We start from the raw sequence: 18,894 nt of genomic DNA, 5'->3' as shown, positions 1-18,894 counted from the left end.
CCAGAGAAGTCTAGAGGAAACCAGTGGGACCCAGGTACACCCATCTACTGTCCAGAGAAGTCTGAAGGAAACCAGTGGAACCCAGGTACCCCCATCTACTGTTCGGAGAAGTCTGGTGGAAACCAGTGGGACCCAGGTATACCCAACTACTGTCCAGAGAAGTCTGGAGGAAACCAGTGGGACCCAGGTACCCCATCTACTGTCGAGAGAAGTCTGGAGGAAACCAGTGGGACCCAGGTACACCCATCTACTGTCCAGAGAAGTCTGGAGGAAACCAGTGGGACCCAGGTACCCCATCTACTGTCCAGAGAAGTCTGGTGGAAACCAGTGGGACCCAGGTACCCCATCTACTGTCCAGAGAAGTCTGGAGAAAACCAGTGGCACCCAGGTACCCCCATCTACTGTCCGGAGAAGTCTGGAGGAAATTAGTGGGACCCAGATACACCCATCTACTGTCCAGAGAAGTCTAGAGGAAATTAGTGGGACCCAGGTACCCCCATCTACTGTCCGGAGAAGTCTGGAGGAAATTAGTGGGACCCAGGTACACCCATCTACTGTCCAGAGAAGTCTGGAGGAAACCAGTTGGACCCAGGTACCCCATCTACTGTCCGGAGAAGTCTGGTGGAAACCAGTGGGACCCAGGTACCCCATCTACTGTCCAGAGAAGTCTGGAGGAAACCAGTGGGACCAAGGTACCCCATCTACTGTCCAGAGAAGTCTAGAGGAAACCAGTGGGACCCAGGTACACCCATCTACTGTCCAGAGAAGTCTGGAGGAAACCAGTGGGACCCAGGTACCACCATCTACTGTCCAGAGAAGTCTGGTGGAAACCAGTGGGACCCAGGTACCCCATCTACTGTCCAGAGAAGTCTGGAGAAAACCAGTGGCACCCAGATACACCCATCTACTGTCCGGAGAAGTCTGGAGGAAATTAGTGGGACCCAGGTACCCCATCTACTGTCGGGAGAAGTCTGGAGGAAACCAGTGGGACCCAGGTACCCCGTCTACTGTCCAGAGAAGTCTGGAGGAAACCAGTGGGACCCAGGTATACCCAACTACTGTCCAGAGAAGTCTGGTGGAAACCAATGGGACCCAGGTACCCCATCTACTGTCCAGAGAAGTCTGGTGGAAACCAGTGGGACCCAGGTACCCCATCTACTGTCCAGAGAAGTCTGGAGGAAACCAGTGGGACCCAGGTACACCCATCTACTGTCCAGAGAAGTCTGGAGGAAACCAGTGGGACCCAGGTACCACCATCTACTGTCCAGAGAAGTCTGGTGGAAAGCAGTGGGACCCAGGTACCCCATCTACTGTCCAGAGAAGTCTGGAGAAAACCAGTGGCACCCAGATACACCCATCTACTGTCCGGAGAAGTCTGGAGGAAATTAGTGGGACCCAGGTACCCCATCTACTGTCGGGAGAAGTCTGGAGGAAACCAGTGGGACCCAGGTACCCCGTCTACTGTCCAGAGAAGTCTGGAGGAAACCAGTGGGACCCAGGTATACCCAACTACTGTCCAGAGAAGTCTGGTGGAAACCAATGGGACCCAGGTACCCCATCTACTGTCCAGAGAAGTCTGGAGGAAACCAGTGGGACCCAGATACACCCATCTACTGTCCGGACAAGTCTGGAGGAAACCAGTGGGACCCAGGTACCCCCATCTACTGTCGGGAGAAGTCTGGTGGAAACCAGAGGGACCCAGGTACACCCATCTACTGTCCAGAGAAGTCTGGAGGAAACCAGTAGGATCCAGGTACCCCATCTACCGTCCAGAGAAGTCTGGAGGAAATTAGTGGGACCCAGGTACCCCATCTACTGTCCAGAGAAGTCTGGTGGAAACCAGTAGGACCCAGGTACCCCGTCTACTGTCCAGAGAAGTCTGGAGGAAACCAGTGGGACCCAGGTATACCCAACTACTGTCCAGAGAAGTCTGTTGGAAACCAATGGGACCCAGGTACCCCATCTACTGTCCAGAGAAGTCTGGAGGAAACCAGTGGGACCCAGATACACCCATCTACTGTCCGGACAAGTCTGGAGGAAACCAGTGGGACCCAGGTACCCCCATCTACTGTCGGGAGAAGTCTGGTGGAAACCAGAGGGACCCAGGTACACCCATCTACTGTCCAGAGAAGTCTGGAGGAAACCAGTAGGATCCAGGTACCCCATCTACTGTCCAGAGAAGTCTGGAGGAAATTAGTGGGACCCAGGTACCCCATCTACTGTCCAGAGAAGTCTGGTGGAAACCAGTAGGACCCAGGTACCCCATCTACTGTCCAGAGAAGTCTGGAGGAAATTAGTGGGACCCAGGTACACCCATCTACTGTCCAGAGAAGTCTGGAGGAAACCAGTAGGACCCAGGTACCCCATCTACTGTCCGGAGAAGTCTGGAGGAAACCAGTAGGACCCAGGTACAACCATCTACTGTCCAGAGAAGTCTGGAGAAAACCAGTTGGACCCAGGTACCCCCATCTACTGTCCATAGAAGTCTGAAGGAAACCAGTTGGACCCAGGTACCCCATCTACTGTCCAGAGAAGTCTGGAGGAAACCAGTTGGACCCAGGTACCCCCATCTGCTGTCCAGAGAAGTCTGGAGGAAACCAGTTGGACCCAGGTACCCCATCTACTGTCCAGAGAAGTCTGGTGGAAACCAGTAGGACCCAGGTACCCCATCTACTGTCCATAGAAGTCTGAAGGAAACCAGTTGGACCCAGGTACCCCCATCTACTGTCGGGAGAAGTCTGGTGGAAACCAGAGGGACCCAGGTACACCCATCTACTGTCGGGAGAAGTCTGGTGGAAACCAGAGGGACCCAGGTACACCCATCTACTGTCCAGAGAAGTCTGGAGAAAACCAGTGGGGCCAAGATACACCCATCTACTGTCCAGAGAAGTCTAGAGGAAACCAGTGGGACCCAGGTACACCCATCTACTGTCCAGAGAAGTCTGAAGGAAACCAGTGGAACCCAGGTACCCCCATCTACTGTTCGGAGAAGTCTGGTGGAAACCAGTGGGACCCAGGTATACCCAACTACTGTCCAGAGAAGTCTGGAGGAAACCAGTGGGACCCAGGTACCCCATCTACTGTCCAGAGAAGTCTGGAGGAAACCAGTGGGACCCAGGTACACCCATCTACTGTCCAGAGAAGTCTGGAGGAAACCAGTGGGACCCAGGTACCCCATCTACTGTCCAGAGAAGTCTGGTGGAAACCAGTGGGACCCAGGTACCCCATCTACTGTCCAGAGAAGTCTGGAGAAAACCAGTGGCACCCAGGTACCCCCATCTACTGTCCGGAGAAGTCTGGAGGAAATTAGTGGGACCCAGATACACCCATCTACTGTCCAGAGAAGTCTAGAGGAAATTAGTGGGACCCAGGTACCCCCATCTACTGTCCGGAGAAGTCTGGAGGAAATTAGTGGGACCCAGGTACACCCATCTACTGTCCAGAGAAGTCTGGAGGAAACCAGTTGGACCCAGGTACCCCATCTACTGTCCGGAGAAGTCTGGTGGAAACCAGTGGGACCCAGGTACCCCATCTACTGTCCAGAGAAGTCTGGAGGAAACCAGTGGGACCAAGGTACCCCATCTACTGTCCAGAGAAGTCTAGAGGAAACCAGTGGGACCCAGGTACACCCATCTACTGTCCAGAGAAGTCTGGAGGAAACCAGTGGGACCCAGGTACCACCATCTACTGTCCAGAGAAGTCTGGTGGAAACCAGTGGGACCCAGGTACCCCATCTACTGTCCAGAGAAGTCTGGAGAAAACCAGTGGCACCCAGATACACCCATCTACTGTCCGGAGAAGTCTGGAGGAAATTAGTGGGACCCAGGTACCCCATCTACTGTCGGGAGAAGTCTGGAGGAAACCAGTGGGACCCAGGTACCCCGTCTACTGTCCAGAGAAGTCTGGAGGAAACCAGTGGGACCCAGGTATACCCAACTACTGTCCAGAGAAGTCTGGTGGAAACCAATGGGACCCAGGTACCCCATCTACTGTCCAGAGAAGTCTGGTGGAAACCAGTGGGACCCAGGTACCCCATCTACTGTCCAGAGAAGTCTGGAGGAAACCAGTGGGACCCAGGTACACCCATCTACTGTCCAGAGAAGTCTGGAGGAAACCAGTGGGACCCAGGTACCACCATCTACTGTCCAGAGAAGTCTGGTGGAAAGCAGTGGGACCCAGGTACCCCATCTACTGTCCAGAGAAGTCTGGAGAAAACCAATGGCACCCAGATACACCCATCTACTGTCCGGAGAAGTCTGGAGGAAATTAGTGGGACCCAGGTACCCCATCTACTGTCGGGAGAAGTCTGGAGGAAACCAGTGGGACCCAGGTACCCCGTCTACTGTCCAGAGAAGTCTGGAGGAAACCAGTGGGACCCAGGTATACCCAACTACTGTCCAGAGAAGTCTGGTGGAAACCAATGGGACCCAGGTACCCCATCTACTGTCCAGAGAAGTCTGGAGGAAACCAGTGGGACCCAGATACACCCATCTACTGTCCGGACAAGTCTGGAGGAAACCAGTGGGACCCAGGTACCCCCATCTACTGTCGGGAGAAGTCTGGTGGAAACCAGAGGGACCCAGGTACACCCATCTACTGTCCAGAGAAGTCTGGAGGAAACCAGTAGGATCCAGGTACCCCATCTACTGTCCAGAGAAGTCTGGAGGAAATTAGTAGGACCCAGGTACACCCATCTACTGTCCAGAGAAGTCTGGAGGAAACCAGTAGGACCCAGGTACCCCATCTACTGTCCAGAGAAGTCTGGAGGAAATTAGTGGGACCCAGGTACACCCATCTACTGTCCAGAGAAGTCTGGAGGAAACCAGTAGGACCCAGGTACCCCATCTACTGTCCGGAGAAGTCTGGAGGAAACCAGTAGGACCCAGGTACAACCATCTACTGTCCAGAGAAGTCTGGAGAAAACCAGTTGGACCCAGGTACCCCCATCTACTGTCCATAGAAGTCTGAAGGAAACCAGTTGGACCCAGGTACCCCATCTACTGTCCAGAGAAGTCTGGAGGAAACCAGTTGGACCCAGGTACCCCCATCTACTGTCCAGAGAAGTCTGGAGGAAACCAGTTGGACCCAGGTACCCCATCTACTGTGCAGAGAAGTCTGGTGGAAACCAGTAGGACCCAGGTACCCCATCTACTGTCCAGAGAAGTCTGGAGGAAATTAGTGGGACCCAGGTACACCCATCTACTGTCCAGAGAAGTCTGGAGGAAACCAGTTGGACCCAGGTACCCCCATCTACTGTCCATAGAAGTCTGAAGGAAACCAGTTGGACCCAGGTACCCCATCTACTGTCCAGAGAAGTCTGGAGGAAACCAGTTGGACCCAGGTACCCCCATCTACTGTCCAGAGAAGTCTGGAGGAAACCAGTTGGACCCAGGTACCCCATCTACTGTCCAGAGAAGTCTGGTGGAAACCAGTAGGACCCAGGTACCCCATCTACTGTCCAGAGAAGTCTGGAGGAAATTAGTGGGACCCAGGTACACCCATCTACTGTCCAGAGAAGTCTGGAGGAAATTAGTGGGACCCAGGTACCCCATCTACTGTCCAGAGAAGTCTGGAGGAAACCAGTGGGACCCAGGTACACCCATCTACTGTCCAGAGAAGTCTGGAGGAAACCAGTGGGACCCAGGTACCCCATCTACTGTCCAGAGAAGTCTGGTGGAAACCAGTGGGACCCAGGTACCCCATCTACTGTCCAGAGAAGTCTGGAGAAAACCAGTGGCACCCAGGTACCCCCATCTACTGTCCGGAGAAGTCTGGAGGAAATTAGTGGGACCCAGATACACCCATCTACTGTCCAGAGAAGTCTAGAGGAAATTAGTGGGACCCAGGTACCCCCATCTACTGTCCGGAGAAGTCTGGAGGAAATTAGTGGGACCCAGGTACACCCATCTACTGTCCAGAGAAGTCTGGAGGAAACCAGTTGGACCCAGGTACCCCATCTACTGTCCGGAGAAGTCTGGTGGAAACCAGTGGGACCCAGGTACCCCATCTACTGTCCAGAGAAGTCTGGAGGAAACCAGTGGGACCAAGGTACCCCATCTACTGTCCAGAGAAGTCTAGAGGAAACCAGTGGGACCCAGGTACACCCATCTACTGTCCAGAGAAGTCTGGAGGAAACCAGTGGGACCCAGGTACCACCATCTACTGTCCAGAGAAGTCTGGTGGAAACCAGTGGGACCCAGGTACCCCATCTACTGTCCAGAGAAGTCTGGAGAAAACCAGTGGCACCCAGATACACCCATCTACTGTCCGGAGAAGTCTGGAGGAAATTAGTGGGACCCAGGTACCCCATCTACTGTCGGGAGAAGTCTGGAGGAAACCAGTGGGACCCAGGTACCCCGTCTACTGTCCAGAGAAGTCTGGAGGAAACCAGTGGGACCCAGGTATACCCAACTACTGTCCAGAGAAGTCTGGTGGAAACCAATGGGACCCAGGTACCCCATCTACTGTCCAGAGAAGTCTGGTGGAAACCAGTGGGACCCAGGTACCCCATCTACTGTCCAGAGAAGTCTGGAGGAAACCAGTGGGACCCAGGTACACCCATCTACTGTCCAGAGAAGTCTGGAGGAAACCAGTGGGACCCAGGTACCACCATCTACTGTCCAGAGAAGTCTGGTGGAAAGCAGTGGGACCCAGGTACCCCATCTACTGTCCAGAGAAGTCTGGAGAAAACCAGTGGCACCCAGATACACCCATCTACTGTCCGGAGAAGTCTGGAGGAAATTAGTGGGACCCAGGTACCCCATCTACTGTCGGGAGAAGTCTGGAGGAAACCAGTGGGACCCAGGTACCCCGTCTACTGTCCAGAGAAGTCTGGAGGAAACCAGTGGGACCCAGGTATACCCAACTACTGTCCAGAGAAGTCTGGTGGAAACCAATGGGACCCAGGTACCCCATCTACTGTCCAGAGAAGTCTGGAGGAAACCAGTGGGACCCAGATACACCCATCTACTGTCCGGACAAGTCTGGAGGAAACCAGTGGGACCCAGGTACCCCCATCTACTGTCGGGAGAAGTCTGGTGGAAACCAGAGGGACCCAGGTACACCCATCTACTGTCCAGAGAAGTCTGGAGGAAACCAGTGGGACCCAGGTACACCCATCTACTGTCCAGAGAAGTCTGGAGGAAATTAGTGGGACCCAGGTACACCCATCTACTGTCCAGAGAAGTCTGGAGGAAACCAGTAGGACCCAGGTACCCCATCTACTGTCCGGAGAAGTCTGGTGGAAACCAGAGGGACCCAGGTACACCCATCTACTGTCCAGAGAAGTCTGGAGGAAACCAGTGGGACCCAGGTACCCCCATCTACTGTCCAGAGAAGTCTGGAGAAAACCAGAGGGACCCAGGTACCCCTTCTACTGTCCGGAGAAGTCTGGTGGAAACCAGTGGGACCCAGGTACCCCATCTACTGTCCGGAGAAGTCTAGTGGAAACCAGTGGGACCCAGGTACCCCATCTACTGTCCGGAGAAGTCTGGTGGAAACCAGTGGGACCCAGGTACCCCCATCTACTGTCCATAGAAGTCTGAAGGAAACCAGTTGGACCCAGGTACCCCCATCTACTGTCCAGAGAAGTCTGGAGGAAACCAGTTGGACCCAGGTACCCCATCTACTGTCCAGAGAAGTCTGGAGGAAACCAGTTGGACCCAGGTACCCCATCTACTGTCCGGAGAAGTCTGGAGGAAACCAGTGGAACCCAGGTACCCCATCTACTGTCCAGAGAAGTCTGGTGGAAACCAGTTGGACCCAGGTACCCCATCTACTGTCCGGAGAAGTCTGGAGGAAACCAGTGGGACCCAGGTACCCCATCTACTGTCCGGAGAAGTCTGGAGGAAACCAGTGGGACCCAGGTACCCCATCTACTGTCCGGAGAAGTCTGGTGGAAACCAGTGGGACCCAGGTACCCCATCTACTGTCCGGAGAAGTCTGGTGGAAACCAGTGGGACCCAGGTACACCATCTACTGTCCGGAGAAGTCTGGAGGAAACCAGTGGGACCCAGGTACCCCATCTACTGTCCAGAGAAGTCTGGAGGAAACCAGTTGGACCCAGGTACCCCCATCTGCTGTCCAGAGAAGTCTGGAGGAAACCAGTTGGACCCAGGTACCCCATCTACTGTCCAGAGAAGTCTGGTGGAAACCAGTAGGACCCAGGTACCCCATCTACTGTCCATAGAAGTCTGAAGGAAACCAGTTGGACCCAGGTACCCCCATCTACTGTCGGGAGAAGTCTGGTGGAAACCAGAGGGACCCAGGTACACCCATCTACTGTCGGGAGAAGTCTGGTGGAAACCAGAGGGACCCAGGTACACCCATCTACTGTCCAGAGAAGTCTGGAGAAAACCAGTGGGACCCAGATACACCCATCTACTGTCCAGAGAAGTCTAGAGGAAACCAGTGGGACCCAGGTACACCCATCTACTGTCCAGAGAAGTCTGAAGGAAACCAGTGGAACCCAGGTACCCCCATCTACTGTTCGGAGAAGTCTGGTGGAAACCAGTGGGACCCAGGTATACCCAACTACTGTCCAGAGAAGTCTGGAGGAAACCAGTGGGACCCAGGTACCCCATCTACTGTCGAGAGAAGTCTGGAGGAAACCAGTGGGACCCAGGTACACCCATCTACTGTCCAGAGAAGTCTGGAGGAAACCAGTGGGACCCAGGTACCCCATCTACTGTCCAGAGAAGTCTGGTGGAAACCAGTGGGACCCAGGTACCCCATCTACTGTCCAGAGAAGTCTGGAGAAAACCAGTGGCACCCAGGTACCCCCATCTACTGTCCGGAGAAGTCTGGAGGAAATTAGTGGGACCCAGATACACCCATCTACTGTCCAGAGAAGTCTAGAGGAAATTAGTGGGACCCAGGTACCCCCATCTACTGTCCGGAGAAGTCTGGAGGAAATTAGTGGGACCCAGGTACACCCATCTACTGTCCAGAGAAGTCTGGAGGAAACCAGTTGGACCCAGGTACCCCATCTACTGTCCGGAGAAGTCTGGTGGAAACCAGTGGGACCCAGGTACCCCATCTACTGTCCAGAGAAGTCTGGAGGAAACCAGTGGGACCAAGGTACCCCATCTACTGTCCAGAGAAGTCTAGAGGAAACCAGTGGGACCCAGGTACACCCATCTACTGTCCAGAGAAGTCTGGAGGAAACCAGTGGGACCCAGGTACCACCATCTACTGTCCAGAGAAGTCTGGTGGAAACCAGTGGGACCCAGGTACCCCATCTACTGTCCAGAGAAGTCTGGAGAAAACCAGTGGCACCCAGATACACCCATCTACTGTCCGGAGAAGTCTGGAGGAAATTAGTGGGACCCAGGTACCCCATCTACTGTCGGGAGAAGTCTGGAGGAAACCAGTGGGACCCAGGTACCCCGTCTACTGTCCAGAGAAGTCTGGAGGAAACCAGTGGGACCCAGGTATACCCAACTACTGTCCAGAGAAGTCTGGTGGAAACCAATGGGACCCAGGTACCCCATCTACTGTCCAGAGAAGTCTGGTGGAAACCAGTGGGACCCAGGTACCCCATCTACTGTCCAGAGAAGTCTGGAGGAAACCAGTGGGACCCAGGTACACCCATCTACTGTCCAGAGAAGTCTGGAGGAAACCAGTGGGACCCAGGTACCACCATCTACTGTCCAGAGAAGTCTGGTGGAAAGCAGTGGGACCCAGGTACCCCATCTACTGTCCAGAGAAGTCTGGAGAAAACCAGTGGCACCCAGATACACCCATCTACTGTCCGGAGAAGTCTGGAGGAAATTAGTGGGACCCAGGTACCCCATCTACTGTCGGGAGAAGTCTGGAGGAAACCAGTGGGACCCAGGTACCCCGTCTACTGTCCAGAGAAGTCTGGAGGAAACCAGTGGGACCCAGGTATACCCAACTACTGTCCAGAGAAGTCTGGTGGAAACCAATGGGACCCAGGTACCCCATCTACTGTCCAGAGAAGTCTGGAGGAAACCAGTGGGACCCAGATACACCCATCTACTGTCCGGACAAGTCTGGAGGAAACCAGTGGGACCCAGGTACCCCCATCTACTGTCGGGAGAAGTCTGGTGGAAACCAGAGGGACCCAGGTACACCCATCTACTGTCCAGAGAAGTCTGGAGGAAACCAGTAGGATCCAGGTACCCCATCTACCGTCCAGAGAAGTCTGGAGGAAATTAGTGGGACCCAGGTACCCCATCTACTGTCCAGAGAAGTCTGGTGGAAACCAGTAGGACCCAGGTACCCCGTCTACTGTCCAGAGAAGTCTGGAGGAAACCAGTGGGACCCAGGTATACCCAACTACTGTCCAGAGAAGTCTGTTGGAAACCAATGGGACCCAGGTACCCCATCTACTGTCCAGAGAAGTCTGGAGGAAACCAGTGGGACCCAGATACACCCATCTACTGTCCGGACAAGTCTGGAGGAAACCAGTGGGACCCAGGTACCCCCATCTACTGTCGGGAGAAGTCTGGTGGAAACCAGAGGGACCCAGGTACACCCATCTACTGTCCAGAGAAGTCTGGAGGAAACCAGTAGGATCCAGGTACCCCATCTACTGTCCAGAGAAGTCTGGAGGAAATTAGTGGGACCCAGGTACCCCATCTACTGTCCAGAGAAGTCTGGTGGAAACCAGTAGGACCCAGGTACCCCATCTACTGTCCAGAGAAGTCTGGAGGAAATTAGTGGGACCCAGGTACACCCATCTACTGTCCAGAGAAGTCTGGAGGAAACCAGTAGGACCCAGGTACCCCATCTACTGTCCGGAGAAGTCTGGAGGAAACCAGTAGGACCCAGGTACAACCATCTACTGTCCAGAGAAGTCTGGAGAAAACCAGTTGGACCCAGGTACCCCCATCTACTGTCCATAGAAGTCTGAAGGAAACCAGTTGGACCCAGGTACCCCATCTACTGTCCAGAGAAGTCTGGAGGAAACCAGTTGGACCCAGGTACCCCCATCTGCTGTCCAGAGAAGTCTGGAGGAAACCAGTTGGACCCAGGTACCCCATCTACTGTCCAGAGAAGTCTGGTGGAAACCAGTAGGACCCAGGTACCCCATCTACTGTCCATAGAAGTCTGAAGGAAACCAGTTGGACCCAGGTACCCCCATCTACTGTCGGGAGAAGTCTGGTGGAAACCAGAGGGACCCAGGTACACCCATCTACTGTCGGGAGAAGTCTGGTGGAAACCAGAGGGACCCAGGTACACCCATCTACTGTCCAGAGAAGTCTGGAGAAAACCAGTGGGGCCCAGATACACCCATCTACTGTCCAGAGAAGTCTAGAGGAAACCAGTGGGACCCAGGTACACCCATCTACTGTCCAGAGAAGTCTGAAGGAAACCAGTGGAACCCAGGTACCCCCATCTACTGTTCGGAGAAGTCTGGTGGAAACCAGTGGGACCCAGGTATACCCAACTACTGTCCAGAGAAGTCTGGAGGAAACCAGTGGGACCCAGGTACCCCATCTACTGTCCAGAGAAGTCTGGAGGAAACCAGTGGGACCCAGGTACACCCATCTACTGTCCAGAGAAGTCTGGAGGAAACCAGTGGGACCCAGGTACCCCATCTACTGTCCAGAGAAGTCTGGTGGAAACCAGTGGGACCCAGGTACCCCATCTACTGTCCAGAGAAGTCTGGAGAAAACCAGTGGCACCCAGGTACCCCCATCTACTGTCCGGAGAAGTCTGGAGGAAATTAGTGGGACCCAGATACACCCATCTACTGTCCAGAGAAGTCTAGAGGAAATTAGTGGGACCCAGGTACCCCCATCTACTGTCCGGAGAAGTCTGGAGGAAATTAGTGGGACCCAGGTACACCCATCTACTGTCCAGAGAAGTCTGGAGGAAACCAGTTGGACCCAGGTACCCCATCTACTGTCCGGAGAAGTCTGGTGGAAACCAGTGGGACCCAGGTACCCCATCTACTGTCCAGAGAAGTCTGGAGGAAACCAGTGGGACCAAGGTACCCCATCTACTGTCCAGAGAAGTCTAGAGGAAACCAGTGGGACCCAGGTACACCCATCTACTGTCCAGAGAAGTCTGGAGGAAACCAGTGGGACCCAGGTACCACCATCTACTGTCCAGAGAAGTCTGGTGGAAACCAGTGGGACCCAGGTACCCCATCTACTGTCCAGAGAAGTCTGGAGAAAACCAGTGGCACCCAGATACACCCATCTACTGTCCGGAGAAGTCTGGAGGAAATTAGTGGGACCCAGGTACCCCATCTACTGTCGGGAGAAGTCTGGAGGAAACCAGTGGGACCCAGGTACCCCGTCTACTGTCCAGAGAAGTCTGGAGGAAACCAGTGGGACCCAGGTATACCCAACTACTGTCCAGAGAAGTCTGGTGGAAACCAATGGGACCCAGGTACCCCATCTACTGTCCAGAGAAGTCTGGTGGAAACCAGTGGGACCCAGGTACCCCATCTACTGTCCAGAGAAGTCTGGAGGAAACCAGTGGGACCCAGGTACACCCATCTACTGTCCAGAGAAGTCTGGAGGAAACCAGTGGGACCCAGGTACCACCATCTACTGTCCAGAGAAGTCTGGTGGAAAGCAGTGGGACCCAGGTACCCCATCTACTGTCCAGAGAAGTCTGGAGAAAACCAATGGCACCCAGATACACCCATCTACTGTCCGGAGAAGTCTGGAGGAAATTAGTGGGACCCAGGTACCCCATCTACTGTCGGGAGAAGTCTGGAGGAAACCAGTGGGACCCAGGTACCCCGTCTACTGTCCAGAGAAGTCTGGAGGAAACCAGTGGGACCCAGGTATACCCAACTACTGTCCAGAGAAGTCTGGTGGAAACCAATGGGACCCAGGTACCCCATCTACTGTCCAGAGAAGTCTGGAGGAAACCAGTGGGACCCAGATACACCCATCTACTGTCCGGACAAGTCTGGAGGAAACCAGTGGGACCCAGGTACCCCCATCTACTGTCGGGAGAAGTCTGGTGGAAACCAGAGGGACCCAGGTACACCCATCTACTGTCCAGAGAAGTCTGGAGGAAACCAGTAGGATCCAGGTACCCCATCTACTGTCCAGAGAAGTCTGGAGGAAATTAGTAGGACCCAGGTACACCCATCTACTGTCCAGAGAAGTCTGGAGGAAACCAGTAGGACCCAGGTACCCCATCTACTGTCCAGAGAAGTCTGGAGGAAATTAGTGGGACCCAGGTACACCCATCTACTGTCCAGAGAAGTCTGGAGGAAACCAGTAGGACCCAGGTACCCCATCTACTGTCCGGAGAAGTCTGGAGGAAACCAGTAGGACCCAGGTACAACCATCTACTGTCCAGAGAAGTCTGGAGAAAACCAGTTGGACCCAGGTACCCCCATCTACTGTCCATAGAAGTCTGAAGGAAACCAGTTGGACCCAGGTACCCCATCTACTGTCCAGAGAAGTCTGGAGGAAACCAGTTGGACCCAGGTACCCCCATCTACTGTCCAGAGAAGTCTGGAGGAAACCAGTTGGACCCAGGTACCCCATCTACTGTGCAGAGAAGTCTGGTGGAAACCAGTAGGACCCAGGTACCCCATCTACTGTCCAGAGAAGTCTGGAGGAAATTAGTGGGACCCAGGTACACCCATCTACTGTCCAGAGAAGTCTGGAGGAAACCAGTTGGACCCAGGTACCCCCATCTACTGTCCATAGAAGTCTGAAGGAAACCAGTTGGACCCAGGTACCCCATCTACTGTCCAGAGAAGTCTGGAGGAAACCAGTTGGACCCAGGTACCCCCATCTACTGTCCAGAGAAGTCTGGAGGAAACCAGTTGGACCCAGGTACCCCATCTACTGTCCAGAGAAGTCTGGTGGAAACCAGTAGGACCCAGGTACCCCATCTACTGTCCAGAGAAGTCTGGAGGAAATTAGTGGGACCCAGGTACACCCATCTACTGTCCAGAGAAGTCTGGAGGAAATTAGTGGGACCCAGGTACCCCATCTACTGTCCAGAGAAGTCTGGAGGAAACCAGTGGGACCCAGGTACACCCATCTACTGTCCAGAGAAGTCTGGAGGAAACCAGTGGGACCCAGGTACCCCATCTACTGTCCAGAGAAGTCTGGTGGAAACCAGTGGGACCCAGGTACCCCATCTACTGTCCAGAGAAGTCTGGAGAAAACCAGTGGCACCCAGGTACCCCCATCTACTGTCCGGAGAAGTCTGGAGGAAATTAGTGGGACCCAGATACACCCATCTACTGTCCAGAGAAGTCTAGAGGAAATTAGTGGGACCCAGGTACCCCCATCTACTGTCCGGAGAAGTCTGGAGGAAATTAGTGGGACCCAGGTACACCCATCTACTGTCCAGAGAAGTCTGGAGGAAACCAGTTGGACCCAGGTACCCCATCTACTGTCCGGAGAAGTCTGGTGGAAACCAGTGGGACCCAGGTACCCCATCTACTGTCCAGAGAAGTCTGGAGGAAACCAGTGGGACCAAGGTACCCCATCTACTGTCCAGAGAAGTCTAGAGGAAACCAGTGGGACCCAGGTACACCCATCTACTGTCCAGAGAAGTCTGGAGGAAACCAGTGGGACCCAGGTACCACCATCTACTGTCCAGAGAAGTCTGGTGGAAACCAGTGGGACCCAGGTACCCCATCTACTGTCCAGAGAAGTCTGGAGAAAACCAGTGGCACCCAGATACACCCATCTACTGTCCGGAGAAGTCTGGAGGAAATTAGTGGGACCCAGGTACCCCATCTACTGTCGGGAGAAGTCTGGAGGAAACCAGTGGGACCCAGGTACCCCGTCTACTGTCCAGAGAAGTCTGGAGGAAACCAGTGGGACCCAGGTATACCCAACTACTGTCCAGAGAAGTCTGGTGGAAACCAATGGGACCCAGGTACCCCATCTACTGTCCAGAGAAGTCTGGTGGAAACCAGTGGGACCCAGGTACCCCATCTACTGTCCAGAGAAGTCTGGAGGAAACCAGTGGGACCCAGGTACACCCATCTACTGTCCAGAGAAGTCTGGAGGAAACCAGTGGGACCCAGGTACCACCATCTACTGTCCAGAGAAGTCTGGTGGAAAGCAGTGGGACCCAGGTACCCCATCTACTGTCCAGAGAAGTCTGGAGAAAACCAGTGGCACCCAGATACACCCATCTACTGTCCGGAGAAGTCTGGAGGAAATTAGTGGGACCCAGGTACCCCATCTACTGTCGGGAGAAGTCTGGAGGAAACCAGTGGGACCCAGGTACCCCGTCTACTGTCCAGAGAAGTCTGGAGGAAACCAGTGGGACCCAGGTATACCCAACTACTGTCCAGAGAAGTCTGGTGGAAACCAATGGGACCCAGGTACCCCATCTACTGTCCAGAGAAGTCTGGAGGAAACCAGTGGGACCCAGATACACCCATCTACTGTCCGGACAAGTCTGGAGGAAACCAGTGGGACCCAGGTACCCCCATCTACTGTCGGGAGAAGTCTGGTGGAAACCAGAGGGACCCAGGTACACCCATCTACTGTCCAGAGAAGTCTGGAGGAAACCAGTGGGACCCAGGTACACCCATCTACTGTCCAGAGAAGTCTGGAGGAAATTAGTGGGACCCAGGTACACCCATCTACTGTCCAGAGAAGTCTGGAGGAAACCAGTAGGACCCAGGTACCCCATCTACTGTCCGGAGAAGTCTGGTGGAAACCAGAGGGACCCAGGTACACCCATCTACTGTCCAGAGAAGTCTGGAGGAAACCAGTGGGACCCAGGTACCCCCATCTACTGTCCAGAGAAGTCTGGAGAAAACCAGAGGGACCCAGGTACCCCATCTACTGTCCGGAGAAGTCTGGTGGAAACCAGTGGGACCCAGGTACCCCATCTACTGTCCGGAGAAGTCTAGTGGAAACCAGTGGGACCCAGGTACCCCATCTACTGTCCGGAGAAGTCTGGTGGAAACCAGTGGGACCCAGGTACCCCCATCTACTGTCCATAGAAGTCTGAAGGAAACCAGTTGGACCCAGGTACCCCCATCTACTGTCCAGAGAAGTCTGGAGGAAACCAGTTGGACCCAGGTACCCCATCTACTGTCCAGAGAAGTCTGGAGGAAACCAGTTGGACCCAGGTACCCCATCTACTGTCCGGAGAAGTCTGGAGGAAACCAGTGGAACCCAGGTACCCCATCTACTGTCCAGAGAAGTCTGGTGGAAACCAGTTGGACCCAGGTACCCCATCTACTGTCCGGAGAAGTCTGGAGGAAACCAGTGGGACCCAGGTACCCCATCTACTGTCCGGAGAAGTCTGGAGGAAACCAGTGGGACCCAGGTACCCCATCTACTGTCCGGAGAAGTCTGGTGGAAACCAGTGGGACCCAGGTACCCCATCTACTGTCCGGAGAAGTCTGGTGGAAACCAGTGGGACCCAGGTACACCATCTACTGTCCGGAGAAGTCTGGAGGAAACCAGTGGGACCCAGGTACCCCATCTACTGTCCAGAGAAGTCTGGTGGAAACCAGTGGGACCCGACATCCACCGAAGATCTGTGCTTATTTCTCCAAGATGTACATAGAAGAACCTACCTGCCGAGTTCCTTCCCATACTGGGGGTAAGTCTACCTAGAAGAAGGCGGGGGGGAGGGGCAGCCCAATTATTGATTGAATTTGGATTTCTCTCCATTTCCATTTTGCTATTGATAAAAATTTACAGGTAACAGTTTAATTTCGGAACGTATTCTTCATTTACAGCATCACACCTGCCTAAGACTTTTGCATAGTAGTGTAGATATATATATATATACACACAGAGCTTGTCTTTTGGTGTGCTGTTGGTTGCTGTGGGATACCGCCGCCCCTCCCCCGGGGCCGCTCCCCGCACCGTCCCGCGGGCTGCGCACACAACCCTTTGGCCTTTTGTTCCGGCTGGAAGATAAAGAGAGAAGTTTCTTCTGCTATTTGTCACGGTGCCGGAATGATGATTATTATTGTAGCCGGCTGTTCTATCATTTCACCATAATAAGGGCCCCTGAGGGCCCCGTGGGAGGAGCTCACACCGTGCACTGGGGGCGCTTTATTAACTCTGAACCCGGAGGAGACAACCTGGAGAGGCGGAGATCTTCCTGAACAACATGGAGGAGATCACAGGGTGCAGACGGCTTTTTATACGAGATAACCACCAGTGAAAAGTAATAAAGGTTTGAAGAGTGCAGGGGTCAGGAGGATGTAATGTAGAGTGTGGGGGTCAGGAGGATGTAATGTAGAGTGTGGGGTCAGGAGAATGTAATGTAGAGTGTGGGGTCAGGAAGATGTAATGCAGAGTGTGGGGTCAGGAGGGTGTAATGTAGAGTGTGGGGGTCAGGAGGATATAATGTAGAGTGTGGGGTCAGGAGGATGTAATGCAGAGTGCGGGGGTCAGGAGGATGTAATGCAGAGTGCGGGGGTCAGGAGGATGTAATGTAGAGTGCAGGGGTAAGGGGGATGTAATATAGAGTGTGGGGGTCAGGAGGATATAATGTAGAGTGTGGGGTCAGGAGGATGTAATGCAGAGTGCGGGGGTCAGGAGGATGTAATGCAGAGTGCGGGGGTCAGGAGGATGTAATGTAGAGTGCGGGGGTAAGGGGGATTTAATGTAGAGTGTGGGGTCAGGAGGATGTAATGTAGAGTGTGGGGGTCAGGAGGATGTAATGCAGATTGTGGGGATCAGGGGGATGTAATGCAGAGTGTGGGGTCAGGAGGATGTAATATAGAGTTTGGGGGTCAGGAGGATGTAATATAGAGTGTGGGGGTCAGGAGTATGTAATATAGAGTGTGGGGTCAGGAGGATGTAATGCAGAGTGTGGGGTCAGGAGGATGTAATATAGAGTGCGGGGGTCAGGAGGATGTAATGCAGATTGTGGGGGTCAGGGGGATGTAATGCAGAGTGTGGGGTCAAGAGGATGTAATATAGAGTGCGGGGGTCAGGAGGATGTAATGCAGAGTGCGGGGGTCAGGAGGATGTAATGCAGAGTGCGGGGGTCAGGAGGATGTAATGCAGAGTGTGGGTTCAGGAGGATGTAATGTAGCGTGTGGGGTCAGGAGGATGTAATGTAGCGTGTGGGGTCAGGAGGATGTAATGTAGCGTGTGGGGTCAGGAGGATGTAATGCAGAGTGTGGGTTCAGGAGGATGTAATGTAGCGTGTGGGTTCAGGAGGATGTAATGTAGCGTGTGGGGTCAGGAGGATGTAATGTAGCGTATGGGGTCAGGAGGATGTAATGTAGCGTGTGGGGTCAGGAGGATGTAATGTAGCGTGTGGGGTCAGGAGGATGTAATGTAGCGTGTGGGGTCAGGAGGATGTAATGTAGCGTGTGGGGTCAGGAGGAAGTAATGTAGAGTGCGGGGGTCAGGAGGATGTAATGTAGAGTGCGGGGGTCAGGAGGATGTAATGTAGAATGCGGGGTTCAGGAGGATGTAATGTAGAGTGTGGGGGTCGGGAGGATGTAATGTAGAGTGTGGGGGTCGGGAGGATGTAATGTAGAGTGTGGGGGTCAGGAGGATGTAATGTAGAGTGCGGGGTCAGGAGGATGTTATGTAGAGTGTGGGGGTCGGGAGGATGTAATGTAGAGTGTGGGGGTCAGGGGGATGTAATGTAGAGTGCGGGGGTCAGGGGGATGTTATGTAGAGTGTGGGGTCGGGAGGATGTTATGTAGAGTGTGGGGGTCGGGAGGATGTAATGTAGAGTGTGGGGGTCGGGAGGATGTAATGTAGAGTGTGGGGGTCGGGAGGATGTAATGTAGAGTGTGGGGGTCGGGAGGATGTAATGTAGAGTGTGGGGGTCAGGAGGATGTAATGTAGAGTGCGGGGTCAGGAGGATGTAATGTAGAGTGTGGGGGTCAGGGGGATGTAATGTAGAGTGTGGGGGCAGGGGGATGTAATGTAGAGTGTGGGGGTCGGGAGGATGTAACGTAGAGTGGGGGGGTCGGAAGGATGTAATGTA

The sequence above is a fragment of the Lithobates pipiens genome, unplaced genomic scaffold (genome assembly GCF_037356315.1).
Source record: "Lithobates pipiens isolate NorthernLeopardFrog02 unplaced genomic scaffold, aLitPip1_a1.2 Scaffold_24, whole genome shotgun sequence".
NCBI lineage: Eukaryota > Metazoa > Chordata > Amphibia > Anura > Ranidae > Lithobates > Lithobates pipiens.
Note: the sequence above shows the minus strand (reverse complement) of the source record.